Source organism: Choloepus didactylus, chromosome 11 (assembly GCF_015220235.1).
Source record: "Choloepus didactylus isolate mChoDid1 chromosome 11, mChoDid1.pri, whole genome shotgun sequence".
NCBI classification, from domain to species: Eukaryota; Metazoa; Chordata; class Mammalia; order Pilosa; family Megalonychidae; genus Choloepus; species Choloepus didactylus.
In genome coordinates this window covers 40,336,946-40,353,264 of record NC_051317.1, presented here as the reverse complement: position 1 = coordinate 40,353,264, position 16,319 = coordinate 40,336,946, and the positions used below count along the sequence as shown (strand labels likewise).

Genomic DNA, 16,319 nt, shown 5'->3' with positions numbered 1-16,319 from the left:
CACATTTTAAAATTGCTTTATAAAGTATTATAAATGATCAGTGAATATTGTTATGACTGCTAGACGTTCTTTTATGTCATTTATAAGCTCTAGGGGAATCACCACCCTTGAGCTCCATGTAACTTGCCTGTGCTTTGAATGCCATTTCACTTGAGAAGTTATCACAGAGTGAAAATGTCTATGTGCAGTATAATAGCTCCTAGTTTCCCCTTTATTTCTCCCTTCTTTACTTTGTTGGTCTAGTTAAGGGTTTTTGTTACATAAGCAACAAAAGAAAAAATAAATAAATGGGACATCATCAAAATTAAAAAGATGCATCAAAGGACTTCAACATGAAAATAAAAAGACAACCTACAGAATAGGAGAGAATATTTGGAGACCACATATCTGATAAAGGTTTAACATCCAGAATACCTAAAGAAAACTTACAACTCATCAACAAAAAGACAAACAACCCAATTAAAAAATGGGCAAAAGACTCAAGTTGACATTACTCCAAAGCAGATCTACAAATGGCCAAAAAGTACATGTAAAGTTGTTCAATGTCATTAGCCATTAGGGAAATGTAAACCAAAATGACAATGAGATACACTACACATCCACCAGAATGGCTACTATTTTAAGAAAAAAAAAAAAAAAGCAGAAAATTACCAGTGTTGGAGAGGATGCAGAGAAATAGGAACCCTCATTCATTTTTGGTGGGAATATAAAATATTTCTGTGGCTGTGGAACAATTTGATGGTCCCTCGGAAAGTTAGGTATAGAATCACGGTATGACCCAGCAATTCCTTTTCTAGGTATATACACAAGAGAATTGAAAGTAGGGACTCAAACATTTGCATACTGATGTGCATACCAGCATTATTCCCAATTTCCTAAAGGTGAAAGCAACCCAAGTGTTCTTCAACAGATGAATGTGGTATATACATACAATGGAATATTATTCAGCCACAAAAGGAGTGAAGTTCTGATACATTTGACAACTTGAATTAAACTTGAAGACATATTGAGTGAAACTAGCCAGACACAAAAGGACAAATATTGCATGATTCTCACTGATGTAAAATAATTAGAATGGCAAATTCATAGAGTCAGAAACTAGAATACCGGTTACCAGGAAACAGGGTGGGAACGGTTGGTAGAGAGTTTCTATGTGGGCCTATGGAAAAGTTCTGTAATGGACAGTGGTGATGGTAGCACAACATTGTGAATGTAATGAACACCACTGAATTATAAACTTGAAAGTGGTTAAAAGGGGAAAATTTTTGGTCGTATATTTGTTGCTAGAATAACAATTTTTTAAAAAAGCCATAGGACTGTACAACACAAACAGTGAAACTAATGTAAACTATGGACTACAGTTAATAGTATAACTATGATAATATTATTTCCTCAATTATAACAAAGGTACTACACTAGTTCAAAGTTTTAATAATAAAGATGATAACTGTGTGCATGTGAGGGGAAGTACACAGGAACTTTATCTTCAGCATGATTTTTCTGTAAATCTACAACTTCTCTAATAAGAAAAATTTTTTAAAGTACTCTGGGCTTGCAGTCTATAAAAATCTATGTAAAATACTACAGGGCAAATAACCAGTTACTTCAACAAGTGAATTTCCAGGAAATTAAAAAAAGATGGAGTGGCTTTCCATAGATCAAAGGAGACTTAAGAACCATAACAACAAAATATGGTAGCATATGGACCATTTTTGGATTGTGATTCAAACAAGCCAACCGTGTAAAAATTGTGAGATAATCAGAGTAATTTGTTGTAGATTCAGAATGTTAAACTTAATCTCTATGGTAACTACAAAAAAAAATACTGAAGAATATGGAAGCTCATAGAGACAAAAATTAGAGAATAGGTTTCCTGGGGTGGGTGAACAGGGGTAACAGGAGTTAATGCAAAATGGATATAGGATTTCTGTTTTGAGAGATGTGAAAATTTTAGTAATGGAAGGTGGTGAGGTTACCGCAGTGTTGTAGATGTGGTCAATCCCACTGAATTGTATACTTGGTAGGAGGTTGAGACAGGAAAATTTATGTTGTATATATTTTTTTAAAAAAAAAGGCAACTGAAGAGACAACAACAAATAAATGCAATATATGATCCTGTATGAGATATAACGATGAAGGAGTAAAGGTTCATAGGGACATTATTGGGACATATAAAAAAATTGGAGTATAGACTATAAGCTTTATATTGATGTTAATTTTCTTAAATTTGATAACTGTGGTTACACACTGAATATCCTTGTTCTTAGGAAATGTACATGGCAGTATTGAGTGTTCAAGGAGCATTATATATATAACCTACACTCAAATGTTCAGAAAATGGATTGATAAATATATAGATTAGATAGACAGATAGATAGATAGATAGATAGATAGATAGATAGATAGATAGATAACAGACAGATAGATAAGGCAAATGTGGCAAAACGTTAATATTGGCAGATCTGGGTATCAGGGCTGGTAGGGGGATGTTGGAATTCTCGGTGTGGAATCTGTATTATTTTTGTAACTGTCCTGTAAGTTTGAAAGTATTTCAAACCAAAAAGAAAAAAAAAAAAAAAAAAAAAAAGATAGCAACAGTGAAGTAAAGAATGCCAGTGCAGAAGTGTAAATACTTTGTGCTAGTGAAAAACTTTAAGTTGGCCACAAGTGATCAGCATTGTTATATATGCAGCAAATGTGTAAGAATGATGAGTGATATTATTAGTAAAACTGTTTGTCATCAAAGATGGTGGAGCACCAAGTGACAACAAGATTTAGGGGTATGACAGAAGGTTTCATATTTGAAGGATACATATAGTCCTTGTATTTAAAAGTACCTAGACATACCAGAAATTAATATCCATGTCTTTCCTCCTTCTAAAAGTAGTATGAACTACTTTTATACTCTCTACCTTAGCTTGCCAGACCACCATGACAAATGCCATGCAAATGGATTGGCTTAAACATGGAGCTTTGATTGGCTCACTGTTTTGAAGTCCAAAATCAAAATACCAGTATGTCTTGCTTTCTCCTGGAGTCTGCAGCATCCTCTCACTGGCTACCCACAATCCTTGGCTTGCATCTCTACTTCCCATCACATGGCCATCTCGTGCTCCTAGTGTCTGCTCTTCCAGTTTCCACTGACTTCCAGCTTCTTCCAGTGGCCTTCTTTGACTCCGGCTTCTGCTTTTGTCTCTTTATAAGGCCTCAAGTAATATGGATTAAGACCCACCCTGAATAGCTGGCTACACCTTAACTAAAAATAATATCTTCAAAAAGTCCTATTTACAAAAAATTCACACCCACAGGGACACAGAGTAAGATTAAGAACATGTGTTCGTTGAGATACATAATTCAAACTACCACAGTCTCCCAGACTGGAAACAGAGTTAACAGTTAGCAATGTGTTTCAGTAATAGCAGCAAACATTGATGAACTAAAGTATCAGCAACAGAAAATGAAATAAGGAGGATATGAGATATCTTGATGATGATTTGGATGTAAGGATTAAGGCTGAAGGGGAAAGAATAAGGCTGGTGCCCAGATTTCTGGCTCAGGTGAAATGAGTATTGTTCATGGAGAAAGAATAACAAGAGGGGGGCATCTGAGGGGAAAAATAATAAATTCATTTGGGGACATGTTTAACTTCAAATGTCTGTGAATACACAGATATGGAGCTCAGAAGAGAGCCTGTGGTCAAGGAGTTGATTTGGGGCTTACTGGCTTGACCGTCAAAGCTGAAAGCCTGGGTGAGCCTTCCAGGAAGAACATAGAATGAGGAGAGCAAGGGCCAGGACAGAGCTCTGAGGAAGACTGAAATGCATAATGAATGGGAGCACCCAGAGAGGAAGGAGACAATTGAGGAGAGTGGGGCCACAGAAGCCAAAGAGGACAGACAGAAATTGTGTGGATGACCGATGACACAAAAGGTTTGAGTAAAACAGAACAGGGAGTGCCCTCAGGAATGGGCACTTGGAGGTCAGTGTGGATGGGTTGCAGTGGGTTGGGCAGCAGAAGGGAAAAGAGCAAGTAAAGCCAATGAATGTGGACTGCCCTTTAGAGTAGTGGTTCTCAAAGTGGGTGCATCACCTGGGAACCTGTTAGGAATGCACATTCTTGGACCCTATGCCAGACCTACTAAATCAGAAACTCACCCCTTGGTGAATCCCAGAAATCTGTGCTTTAAGAAATCCCTAGGTGATTCTGACGCACACCAAAATTTGAGAACCACTGATCTAGAGATATTTATACCTGGAAAAAAGAAAACTTTGGCAGAAGGAAAGAGAAGGCAATCAAAGAAGGGTTTTGTTTTGCAACATAAGAGAGATTTTTAACATATTTGCATGCTATGGGGAAAGAACCAGTATTGAAACACAGAGACTGGAGATATAGGTAAGAAGAGGTAAATGTTGGAGCAGACTCTTGGAGCAACCAGCAATTAGATGGGGTCTAATTTAAGATATAAAGAGAGAGAAGCCAACTAAGAATTATGCCCCAGTGTAGGTGCTCATCTATACATTAGGCAAAGCAATGATGACAAGATACTGTTGTTATGACAGTCTTCTAACACTTCAACACCTGCCTCCTTCAAGAATCTCTGTATTTCACAGAAATAGGAACCCTTGCACATTGTTGGTGGTAATGTAAAATGGTGCAGCCATTCTGAAAAACAGTTTGGTGGTTCCTTAGAAAGTTAAGTATAGAATTATACAACCCAGCAATCCCACATCTAGGTATATACCCAAAAGAACTGAAAGCAGGGACTAGAACAGAGATTTGTACACCAATGCTCATAGCGAGCTTATTCACAATAACCACGAGGTGGAGGCAGCCCAGGTGTCCATCAGCAGATGAATGGATGGACAAGATGTGCTAGAAACATGCAACCGAGTGTTGTTCAGTTGTAGGTAGGAGTGAGGTTCTGGTGCATGCTGCAAAATGGATGAACCCTGAGGATGTTATTTGGGTGGGATTGGCCAAACACAAGAGGATAGATACTGCGTGATTTCACTTATATAAAATAACTGGTTTCGGTTAATTCATAGACACAGAAAGTAGGTTACAGGTAGGGGGAAATCTCTGTCTTTTAATTGTGTGAATCATAGCTCCAGGGTTTCATCTGACCTTCAAAGTCTAGGCAGCCCCACTGCAAATTAGCAGTTCACCTGGACCGGGTTGCTGGGCTCTTTGCAGCCCGCCTGTGCTCCTCCTCCACTGAGGTCGGGCGGGCTGGAGAAGGCACTGGGCTCCACAGTGGGTCTCCTCCATACTTGGGCCACGAGGGCTACAGCTGGGTAGAGCTGTGACCCAGAGAAAGCAGGAAGAGCAGTATTTACAGAGGGCTGGGGCAATGAGGAACAAATGTCTGGGACTTTTTCCAGAGAGGGTAGGAAGAAGCAGCCTGCCCAGAAACTTCGACAAAAACACCATCCCACCTTCTAGGGTGATTCAGATGTCAAATTAAGACAAAATTTTAAAGGAGGGAAAAAGAGGTTTGTCTGGTAGGAAAAAAAAAAAAAAAAAAAAAGGAGGCTGCCATTTTACGACAGCCAAGAGGGTAATGTTTACTTTGTTTTTCCTCTGGTAGAACTTGACTGTGAAGACCTGGCTCACCCAAGCAAGAGACAGTTTCAAAACAAGTGACTGTACTGGAGACGTACAGGGAAAGTCAAAGATTTTTCTTTTTCATGAACCCAAATCGTGATTTCTTTTTCTTAAAAACAGTGCTAAATCGTTGTGGCCCACACTCTAGGTTGACAGCCTTTAATAAAGATGTCCAGACACTGAAAAACCAAAAATAAACAGAGCTATGGACCAAGTCACATTCTCCTGTGAAAGTTGCTTTTGAAAACCCAAGGGAGCACCATTAGCATCACAGAAAACACAGGCAATTAATTTCCTTTCCGGAGGCTTTTAGAAGGCCTACCACAATTGACCATGGAGAACAAATGAATGGCACATTGCAGCATCGATCCCGATCTCCAGTTAGTCCACTCAGAGTCCTCTTTGACAGTAACTTGGATGAGGTATGAGAGGCCAAAAAGAGTCCCTATTCCTGGCACCAATCCATGCCCTGTCCAGTTTCAACTCACGGTGATTTGCTTCCTTTCCATCCAAATTGGATTTGGGGAATATGATGCTAAAAAATTATACAACCCAATGTATATCCGTATTATACTGAAATAGCACACCCTTATCTGTTCTCTTTGTCCTCACCTTGGGAGGAGAAGAGCTGGGCGTTGTCAGAAATCAGCACATCTGTAGGCAGCAGATGGTTCAGTATGAAAGAAATTCTTCCACGGCCAGTGCTCGCAAGGGTACAGTGCCACTGCCTTTATAGAGTCACTGTTTCTTTACCAAACATTCGAGTATCATAAAATCAATTTAATGAGTCACAACTAACATTTTGTATACAGAACAGGATAGGATGGGAAGGATAGGGTAGGTTAGGATAGGATAGTGATACGGGCTAACCTGTGTCCCCTCCGCAAAGAAAGGTTGAAGCGTTAACCCCTGGAATCTGTGACCTTATTTGGAAATGGGGCCTGTGCAGATGCAATCAAGTTAAGATGAGGTCATACTGCATTGGGGGGTCTTTAATCCAATAGGATTGGTGTCCTTGTAAGAAGAGGAGAAGAGACACAGACATGCAGACACATCGGGGGAAAGCCATAGAAAGACAGAGGCAGGGATCTGGTTGGTGCATCTACGAGCTAAGGAAGTGCCAAGGATGGCCAGCAAAAGCCTGAAGCTAGAAGAGGCAAGGAAGGACTCTCCCCTACACGTTTTAGAGGGAACACAGCCCTGCCAACAACTTGATTTCTGACTTCTAGACTCCAGAACTGTAAGACAATACATTTCTGCTGCTTTAAGCCACCTGGTTAGTGGGTATTTTGTTGTGGAAGCCATAGGAAACTAATACAAATTTTGTAGGATGGGATGGGAAGGGGTGGGATGGAATAGGGTGGGGTGGGGTCTAGTGAGATGGGGTAAGGTGGGTAGCGTTGGGTGGGTTGGGATGGGATGGGATGAGATGGGATAGAAAATATCAGAGTGAATTATAGGAGAGAACTAGTTCATGAAACTTTTGTTTACGTTTTCTGTGCATGTGTGCACACAAATACAAGTGCAGATGTGTTCTGAGACACAACATAAAACAGATTTCTCATAGTCAAAATGTTCAAAAGCTACTGTCATAGAAATGAGACTTTCCTACCAGAACTCCAGGTATTGAGCAGAGCCAACTGACGAGTGCATGCCGTCCCTGTCTACAGAGGCCTCTCTGACACTGAATCTCTGAGGTGTGACCTCCCTGGTGTACTGTGGAGCCAGTGGTCTGGAGCTGACAGGAGGTGAAAGCAGAAAAATCACGGAGCTTATTTTCAAGACTTCTCAGAAATGCCTCCATCCATCCCCATACCTCACTCACTCCCACAGAGGCAAACACCAAACACCAGCCTTAGTCCAGCCCATGAAGACCACCCATGGGCAAACTAATGAGTCCCACAGCTTGCCTTTCCAATTCCAAGTGACGTTTTAGAAAAAAACACTGAAGGGTTATCTTCCAAGAAAATGGCCACGAGAAGCTCAAACACAGACACTCCCGTTTGTCTTTCATCTTCAATCAAGATGAAAGGGAGCCTTGTATAAAAACTTTCCTCTCTACGCAGGAAGTTCCCACTCTGGATTCTACTGTCCCAAGTTGAAAGGATGCCCTCACTCTCCCAGGCTGCTTTCCCCATAAGGGCAGTGTTCCCTGTGGGTCCTGCTCTCCGTCAGCTCACTGGATGAGCCCTGTCAGCACCAGGAGTCACTTCCTATTGGGACACAGTGTGGACAATGTTGCTTTTTATTCAGGCAGTAACATTGCAGAGCTGATTGTTTATTTTTTCTTAAACTCTCTCAAGATAATTTTATTGTGAAAATAAAAATCAAAATATTTAAATTTTCCTTTCCCTCTTCATGTACTGTAATAGAACTTGAAAGACTTAAAAAAAAAAAAAAGTGTTTTCCAAGAAATAAATCATTAGAGAACATTAAATCACCTTAGTACATAGTAAATATGCTCATATCAGCAGAACATATATTTTAAAGTTATATTTGATAAAATGCAGGCTACACAAGAGAAAAGATCATCAAAGGTTTTGGTGGAAAGAGAATTTCTTCAATACCATTGGACAAACTACAGTTAACAAATAAATTAGATAATTAGTCACTGTTTTAGTTTCCTAGCTGCCAAAACAAATACCATACAAAGGATTGGCTTAAAACAACATAAATTTATTGGCTCGTGGTTTTGAAGCTAGAAGTCCAAAATCAAGGTGCCATCAAATGGATGCTCTCCCTTAGAAGACTGGTGTTTTAGGGCTGGCTGTCAGCGGTCCTTTGTCTTTGGCTTTTCTGTCACATGGGAATACATATGTCGTCTTCTCCTGGCTTCTCTTTTCTCTCCCAGTTTCTGTTGACTTCCAGCTTCTGGTTGCTCCTGATAGCTTTCTATTTCTGTGTCTGAATGTCATTCTGCTTTTAAAGGGCTCCAGTAATAGGATTAAAATCCATCCTGATTGAGATGGGACATACCTTAACTGGAGTAACCACATCAAAAAGTCCCACTCACAATGGGTTCACACCCACAGGGATGGATTAAGACCATATTTTTCTGGGGTACATACTTCCAAGCTACCACAGCCACCATCCTTTTTTCAGGTCAAAATCTAGTGGCCAAAGAATAGAATCCAGATCTAAGTTGAAAGTTATTTTCCTTTCTAATTGAATGTGTATTATATTCATTCCCATTCATTCATTTTGTACATATCAGTATAACATACACTTGAAATTATAAACTTACTAAACGCATTAAAGCAGCTTTACTGAGTTCCATTTAACATCACTCCAGGTTTAAAAAAATATGAAGCAACTACGAGAGTTTCTTTGGAAAATATCAGTGGGACAAGTGAATATTTTACAGTTTTTTGAATATATTCTTTTATCACATTCTCTTTGTTCTAAAAGAAAACATTACCCATAAGTAAAGAAGCTATGCTTAGAGAAATTGTATTCATTTTGGTATATTCTCAATTAAGCATCCTTCAGAACTAAACACAGATTAGAAATTCTCAATGGCCTTTTCCAGCATCCCATTCTCCAGAAGCAAAATATCCATAGAGATATGGATATTCATTCTATGCCACTTTTGTAAAAAGAAAGAAAGAAAGTTCTCTTTTAAGGTATATTTTCCTGAGTTCATGTCCCCTATCAAGGTATTACGAAGTGTGAGAACAAGACCATGCAATCTGGGCCTTCTCCATAGCCAGTCAGTCTTGGATGCTATCAATTTAAGTTCATCTAGAAATAAAGGTCCTCATTGTACACTAACTTGTAGATGGTTGCCAAATCCTAAAACTTCGGTTTAATAAGCTATAGAGCACAGAATTGAAGCCTTGATAATTATTTGTTACTTTGCCCTTAAGCAACATGTGGATGCATGTTGGTAAGAACACTCGACTGCACAGCTAGTTAATCACAATTCCCATCAAGTTTAAAATAAACTTGCAATTGCCACTTGCACCAGTTGGAAGTTTTCCATTATTGTTAAATGGCTTCAGCCTTTCAAGGCAGAAGGGAACACATATGGAAGATGTTTCTGAAACGCTACCAAAACCAAAGTCATCTAAAATAAGTATAACTTGATGAATGTTAAAATGAAGTTGAAATGGGTTTCAGCCTATTTCCTAAATTGCAGCTGTTCAGATAATTCCACCTTACCAGCCTTATTTCAGTGTTTTTCTGTAGGGCTTTTTTTTTTCACAACTAAAAGGGAATTTGTATTCTAAAATTTTCACACAAACTATCACTGAGGAATCTTAACAAAATTGTCTTCCTGTTACATTCCTTGTTAGCCAAAATAGGCCTCTAAGGCTGAGTGGATTTATTTTGTTCCATCGCAAGAGAGTAAAATATAAGCTTGTCACGAAAAAAGACAGCAGTGAAAGATGAATTAAAAGTGGCACCAATTAGTGTATTTATAGAACACTGTACACAAGCAGTCAACAGATGAGAAAAGAATATTTAAACACAAAATTATGCTATAGTAACAGGAATTAACTTGGCAGAAGGGCTACTGCCCTGACTAATTGTTAATAAGAGAAAATTCCAAAGATCAAAGGAGCATAAAATGGGGACATTTTTCCTACCACCTGGCTTCCCCTGGGCCTTTCTAGGGGTAAAGGCAATCAGAAAATGCATTGGCTAACATCCTCTCAATTACTCATGTACTCCAGGTGCCTGGTGGGAGAGAAAGTAACACCCCCTCAATTACCCACGTACTGTGGGATGCCGGGTGGGAGAGAAATGGTGTCAGAGACACCTGGACCTTTTGATTATTGTAGCAATGGAAGGATCTACAGCCTCTGTCCTCCAGACACTGCGAGAGGCTTGACCATAAAGCTGACAAACTGCTCTCTTTTCTACCTCTTACTGTGATGGTTTGAATCTATTATGTCCCCACAAAAGCCATATTCTTTTACTCCAGTCTTGTGGGTGCAGACTTATTATGGGTAGGATCTTTTGATTAGTTTGTTTCCATGGAGATGTGACCCACCCAACCGTGGATGAGACCTTTTGATTAGATTATTTCCACGAAGGTGTGACCTCGTCCATTCAAGATGGGTCTTGATTAGAGCTCAGGGGCCGACGCAGACCCAGACGCTTGGAGATGCAGACAGGAAAACGTTTGGAGATGCTCAGCTAAGAGATGAAGCCCAGAGTTTTCCCCTGAGAAGCTAAGAAAGGACCCCCAGAGGCTTAGAGAGAAACACCTTGGGAGAACAAGCAAGGATGCACAGGAGCTGAGAGAGAGAAGCTAAGAGAGACAGAAGCCCAGAAACATTTTAGAGAAAGCCATTTTGAAACCAGAGCCCAGGAGCAAAGGACCAGCAGACATCAGCCACGTGCCTTCCCAGCTGACAGAGCTGTCCTGGACACCATCACCAACCTCTCCTTAGTGAAGGTATCCTCTTGTTGATGCCTTAGTTTGGACACTTTTATGGCCTTAGAACTAAATGTGTAACCTAATAAACCCCTTTATAAAAGCCAATCCATTTCTGGTATTTTGCATAATGGCAGCTTTAGCAAACTGGAACACTTAAATAGCATCACTCTCCCCATTCCCCATTCCTGCTTTTATGGTAGGATCAGATAGCTGCCCTTCACCAGAGTTAGTTAGTGTCATATCCTTGGCTCTCAGAGTTTTGAGAAGTTCAGTCTTCCCCTAGCTGCAGAATTTGTTCCTTACGGAAGAGATTTCTGGTGTCAGGAGCAATCTAGGATGGAGGAGGGTAAGAAGGCATTTTAAGGCTGGAGGGCCCTCCCAGGATCTGAATAACACATTTCAAACGGTCACCCCCTTCACTACTCGTGTCACTTGGGAGCTGCAGCAGAGGTGAGATATGACTTCATGTAAAGTGAGGTGTTCTCTCTCTACACCGTAGGCCAACTCAGAAGAAAGAGGGTCTAGAGGTGTTCATGCGCTCACTGGGACAAGGCGATCTCTCTATCACATCTCTCCATATGTAGACTCACAATACTAGTTGGTCTCTTAAATGACCCAAGGCGTCCCATGTGCCAGAGAATATAGCGTTAAACATATAATCATAGGACTTCTGATTTTGGCTATGATGGAGTAGCTTAAAGAAAACTGAAGTAAAACTAAAAATAATAGATATAATCTTCAAAAATTGTGTAAAGGCATGGGAGAGCTGCCAAGGCAGCCAGGCTTTGGGCACCAGATCTCAGAAAGAAGGGAAGCTTATAAAGATGAGCACAACTTTCCACTTTCCAATTTCACCTTCAGGCCATGTGCCGATTCTTGGCACTGGGCTACACACTGACAAGCTAGGCAGAAAGCAACTGCTATGAGACAGAGAAGCCACCAGGGCTTTAAGCAATCTTATAGAGCTAGTAAGGCAAAAAATGAGATTGAATTCTGCAAAAGTGATCAGATCCTTAGAGGCCAGGATACCAAAGAGAAAGTAGGCACGAAGAAGGGCCCAACATGCAGCAATGGCTTCTCCAAAGCATCAGGCAGGAGATCACAGCACAAAAATACATGCAAGGATAATGAGCAATACTATGAGTAAATTTGCATCAATCTAAGTGAATATTAATTGCACAAAACTTAATAATAATGTCTTGAAAAGTTTAAATATATGTAGAATTAAACTGCATGATAAAAATAACAAAAAAAACAAGAAGGCATTACATAGAATTAAGATGTTCTAAGGCCTTACCATTGTCCTAGAAGTAGTAAAAAAAAATACTCATTTATATTGGACTCGAAGTCAAGAATGATTTTTTTTAATCTCTTGGATAATGTTACACCTTACATAAAAATGAACTTCAGATGGATTGTGGTTTTAAAAGTAAAGCAATAATAATTTCAGGGAAAAAAAACCAGGAGAATATCTTCATAACTAAGGAAAGGCAAAAATTTCTTAAAGAAGACACACCAGCACTAACCGTAAATGAAACAATGAATAAATTGGACTACATTAAAAATAAGAATTTCAGTTCACCAAAAAGGCACCAAGAAGACTCAGAAAAGGCAAACAATAGACTAGGAGAAAACAAAAGACTCATACCCAGAATATATAAAGAACTCCCAAAAGTCAATGAGAAAAAGACAGACCATTCAATAGAAACACAGACAAAAGGTTTGAACGGGCACTTTACAAAAAGGATATCCACATGGCCTATGAAATGGTGCTCAACATCAGTAGTCACCAGGAAATGCAAATTAAAACCACAATGAAATGCCACTATACACCCTCTAGAGTGACTAAAACATAAAAGACCAGCAACACCGATTTCGTGCTAGGACACCGAGTAATTGGATTTTTCATAGACTGCTGTTGGGAATGCAAGGTAGCACAACCGGTCAGAACCGTTCGGCCTTATCCACTAAAGTTGAATACGTGACCAGTAATTCCACTCCTAAGTATACATCCAAAAGGAAATGAGTACATGTGCGTACCAAAAAACATGTACAGGAATGCTCCTAGAAGCACTCTCCAGAGTAACCAGAAACTGGAAACAACTCAAAAGTCCATCATCATATGATGGATGATAGGGAAGGAGGGAGGGAGGGAAGGAAAGAGAAATGGTGTGACAGGATGTTAAAGTTGGTGGATCGGGGTATCAGGGGAGGGGGGTCAAGGTATGCTGGAGTTCTGTGTATGGGGTTTGTATTGTTTTGCAACTGTTCCTATAACCTTGAATTTATTTCAAAATAAAATGAAAAAAAATGAAAAAAAAAAGTCTATCATCATAATTGGATAAATTGAGATCAATTCATATAATGAAATTTTATATGACAATGAGAATGCGCATTTATAACAACATAAATGAAATATTGCACAAAAGAAACCAGACACCAAAGAGTACCTTCTGTGTGATTTCATTTACATAAATTTCAAAACTTAATAATCAGTGATTGAAGTCAGGATATTGGTTACCTTTAGGGGTGGAAGGGGGCCCTGAGAATGACTTTTGAGTTGCAGATAATGGTCTGTATCTTGGCCACAACTGACCAATTTTTTCATTTGTGTTCACCTTGTGAAAACTCATCATATGCTTTATGTTATGCTTTAATAAAAAGTTCACTTTTTAATATACTAAAATGTATATTTACAACTGTATAAAAATGATAGTCAATGTGGAAGAGGGGCAGTTATTTCCTCAAAAATATATGAGCGTGGGACTACGTAAGGAGTTGATTTTGCCTGGGATTCTAACTGGGAGCTTTAGAAGGCTAGAGGACTGTACAGAAGCTCAAATTACTTCCAAAGACATTATATACACTCTTTGAGCACTTACAGTGACCTTTTGTTGGTTTATTTCTCATTCCATTCTTTCCACTCAATTTTCTAAATGCCCTAAAGGAATCGACATCATACAATGAAAACTCTGCTGTTTCTTTGTTCCTGTCCCATCAAGGCCTGAGCAAACAGAATTAAAATCTGAAACACACATCTCCTTCTCCTAACTGTATCAGCGCCACCCAAAGCACCACAATTGCCCTGAAATGGAAGCGAGTGGCCTGACCATTTCCCCGTGGCCCTCCACAAAGGCTCTTTGTGGTACTGCAAAGGGCAAAGCTTCCAGGGCAAAATCCCTCAACAGGAAGAATTTTGCCTCACCCTGGCAGCTCCAACACAGCCTGTGAAAAATCATTACAGAAACAATTTCTTCCTAGTTTAGATTCCGGATAAATAACTTTCCAGAGAAGAGAGTGAAGAAGGAAACAGAAAACAGTATAGTAGGAAAAGGATACTGAATTTGAATTCTGGCTGTTTCTATCTGGTTGTTTGGGGCTGGAGCTCATGGAAGCCTGTTGATCATTTAGTGTCCTTGTCCATAAAAGGAGGCATTTTCCCAGATGATCAATAAGCCCCTTTCCAGGGCAAACATTCTTTAATACTCGGGTAAACACTTGGCAGTGGTGTTTTTCAACCCTGCCTTAGTATCTGGAGTTCAAAAATGGTGCTGTGTGCTGGCGCCCTCTGTTGGACGACATGGGCCAATGCTTTTGTATCAGACGAATATCAACTGAGCAGGCTGAAAAGCAGCCCTTCTTCATTTGTTCCCTGCAGGGGAACTTGTGTTCTGAGGACCCAAGATTGTGTTCCCTCTGCTAGAGCTTCAACCAGAGAATCATGCTGTTTAAATCCATGACTTCCAGTGCTTTGTTTTTCCCATGTCACTGAATATAACAGTGCATAGTAGCAAAGATAATTATTAAATGGAGCCAAAACACAGTGCAACTCTTTTAATCCAATGGGTCAGACTGTCACCAATAGGAAGGAAATTTTTACTTCTATTTTCCCAAATGTTTGGACAGGATGCAATTTCCAATGAGAGGCATTTTAAATTGTCCTGAGCAAAAGTGAAAATCTGCATCCAATTAGTGTGGTATAGAAATTGAAATCTCCCTCTACTTCTCACTTTTCATACACATGAGGAGGCTTCTGAACTTAATCATTCTGAACATGATATTCCCAGAGTGGTTACAAGTTCCCAGTTACTCACCACCAGGTACAAATGCCTCGTCTCCTAGACTTGGGTTCACAAACCAGCACTTTCAACATCTTTGGCCTTCTCAAAATAACCAAAGGGAATTCATTGAGAAAAAGCTCTTGACTTCATGGAGATAACATTCTAGAACCATCGAAGAATGTATAGGATAACCAGAAGTTCCCCTCAACTAAGTGAAAGCCCTTCATACATTTTCAGTTTTAAACAGTTCCCATTAATTTTGCATAAAAGTGGGAATGACTTGAGGGGAAAGGTGATTTCAAGGTTCTTTATTATTTAAGGTTGGTCTATACATTCATGAAATGGTGCCTGCCCCCCAATATTTGAAGACTTCCTTTGAAAAAGCTCAATATACAGCAGAAAAACAATCTGATGTAAATTATTAGTGGTCTCAGTTTGACTGCTAACTAAGTAATGTTTATTAAGTTTAGTAACCCTATTAAATTTTCTGGAGAAAATATGTAAATGGAAGCTTGAGCTCTGTGTCACCACCATAAGTGGGTGAAACATGGGAGGTAGAACTGCAGGAAAGCAACCTGTGAAATTTAAGAAAGCTAAGACATTTAGAACAACCAAATTCAGAAGATAGTTTGATTGAGGAGAAGAGTTATCTTGGATCCTTGATTTGGGCTGAGTTGTAGGGAAAGGGTTACTTTAGTTCCCAGCAAGTGTTTGCTCCTAGAGACCATAGGAGTCCAGAGAGAGGACTGGTTTGCCCACAGTCTCCTGCATAGTCAACTACAGTGGCAAAGAAAGCAGGGTAAGGCTGGGTGAAGGCCAGTGGGTGATGCGGGGAAGGAGGCGGGGGAGAGAACCAGAGGCAGAACTGTCAGTATAAGTAAGTGGTGAGTCATTTGCTTGTGTGGGCAATGCAGCCTCGGAAGGGAAGTCCAAGAAAGGTCTTAGAATTGGAACAAATACAATGCCCACTTTAAGGATGGCTACATGTGTTATTATTATTTAAAAATCAGCCCCATGATTTAAGTCATCTATTTCTCTAACCATAAACAACACAAGAGAAAACTGCTCTGATGACAGTTGTACTTTTTTTTAAAGGCAAAGTGCTGGATTTTGGAGCTGGGCAGAAGGACTTGCCTTGGACACTTTGGGGGCTGCCTACCTTAAAGCCAGTCATCATTTAAATAGAGTGGTTGGAGGAGGAGTTGACTTTTGGAAGAACCAACAACCTCATGAGAGATCAAAAGAGAAATAATTCTGCAAAAGTAACA

General features: G+C 39.7%; 1 long non-coding RNA gene across 3 annotated transcripts in view; it reads right to left on the bottom strand.

Moving 5' to 3' along the window:
- LOC119506488 overlaps positions 1-16,319 on the bottom strand; it is a 98,739-nt gene that overhangs the window by 10,538 nt on the left and 71,882 nt on the right. Inside the window, exon 2 of one of the 3 annotated variants that reach the window (XR_005211004.1) lies at positions 7,217-7,342. The exons of 1 other annotated variant lie outside the window; for it this stretch is intronic. This is a non-coding gene — a long non-coding RNA (uncharacterized LOC119506488). Of the gene's footprint in view, positions 1-6,216; positions 6,348-7,216; positions 7,343-16,319 lie in introns of those variants that run through there. One more of the 3 variants, XR_005211006.1, reaches the window with a different exon arrangement.